This window comes from Pinus tabuliformis, chromosome Q (assembly GCF_031772625.1).
Source record: "Pinus tabuliformis cultivar Carrire ecotype Pingquan chromosome Q, CPIR1, whole genome shotgun sequence".
Lineage (NCBI taxonomy): Eukaryota > Viridiplantae > Streptophyta > Pinopsida > Pinales > Pinaceae > Pinus > Pinus tabuliformis.
In genome coordinates this window covers 1,186,464,451-1,186,466,119 of record NC_142296.1, presented here as the reverse complement: position 1 = coordinate 1,186,466,119, position 1,669 = coordinate 1,186,464,451, and the positions used below count along the sequence as shown (strand labels likewise).

The 1,669-nt window shown below is 40.3% G+C and overlaps 1 pseudogene; it reads right to left on the bottom strand.

Annotated features, from left to right (window-relative positions):
• Positions 1–307: 307 nt before the first annotated feature.
• On the bottom strand, positions 308–1,288 carry LOC149223932 (mitogen-activated protein kinase kinase 9 pseudogene; annotated as a pseudogene).
• Positions 1,289–1,669: the final 381 nt, after the last annotated feature.

Below are 1,669 nucleotides of genomic sequence, written 5' to 3'. Positions count from 1 at the left end.
AATTTTCTTTCAAGAACATTGAATATCCAAGATCCAGAAGCATACCAAACAAATTATAAACACTGCACATTTATGAAATTTTAGCAAACAGGAAGAGTGCATGCCATACATTAAAAATAAGAATAGCTTTGCCATTACTTGGGTGGAATAATAATTGGAGTACTTGAAAGGGGAAATGACTGGATTTCAGGGAATACATTTGAATTTACCACTGGAAAAGCAAAACTAACATGATGACAAAGTGATGTAAAGAAGACTGCATTTGCATTGCAAAATGATTTACAAAATAGATTTCTAGAGACCAAGAGAGTGTACATTCATTACAACTCAATGAATTCTCTCAAGTACAATATTCAAAATATAGAAATGAATTCAAAATTCTACAGGTGTAAAGACTGCAGGAGGGGAGACAGGCCACAAGATTTATGTCCATACTTCTTCAAAAAGGGATGCGAAAGCAGCCAATGTGCAGTATGGTGAAGTAACACATCCTTTTGAAGGCAACATCTGATAAAACTCTAAAAATTTGGCGATGCATTAGGTGGCGGCGATGGAGGGTCGCCCAAACAAATGGCCACCATTAAAGTAGGCCAATCAGGCCTCTGCCCCGGAGACAAACAAGGGAACCTTCCAAGTGCACATTCCAGCAAAGATAATCCCAAACTCCATATATCTACAGAGCATCCATCATTCTTTCCAGCGTACCTAACATGATCAAACCTTCAGGACTCATATAAGTACAAGTGACCATGAAGGCATTGCACTAGGCCAAAGTGTGAGCCAACATAGTGCTGACACTGAAATCAGAAATCTTGACTTCTCTTCTCTTGTTGATCAACAAATTTGAGGGATTTATATCACAGTGAAAAATTTTGTTCTGGTGTGGGTAATACAAGCCCTTGAGCACCTGCATGGAAACCTCATCCAAATAATGTTCATCCAAATAGCGTTCTAGGATTTTCTTGTGGGCTTGAAGAATCTGTGCAAGGGTTCCATTGTCCATGTACTCCAACGCAAAAGATATCTCTCCTCCTCGATCGAATAAGCCGTAACACTGCACGATGTGTGGAGAATTCTCCCTTCAGAGAATCTCCATTTCCCTCATTACCATGGCGGAGGTGTCGAATGATACATTTCCTAGACATGAAACCCTCTCTCGCAGCGACAACAGGAAACTTGTTAGACACAAATGCAAATGGGACCAAACATCGAGAGGATGGTTTCTGCGCTTCCTGGGATTTTCATCGATAAGACGGAGAGGAAAACGATACTCTGCAATGTAAGCCATGGCCGAAACCACTTGAGAGTAGAAAATACTTCAGTCTATGCCAAATGCCTACTACTAGCATTTTCCTATTACACGTCGAGCCACAATTTTATCAAAACCACCAAACTGCCAGAATCCCAGTGATCCAATATAAATTGAACACCACAAACCTTTGAATAGCCAACTACAAATATCTTCCAGAAATCTCTAATATCATTGTCAGTAACCAGGCCAGAGCTCCAAGGATCTTTCCATAAAATAGAAACTCGTTACAACGGAACCAAATATGGAACTAGGTGTTCTGTTTTCTATGCGAAAAGGGAAAATGGGGAACTGAGATGAGATGAGGGTAGGAAAATGCCAGCTAAACAAATGGAATACCATGGTGGAGGTGTCGAATGA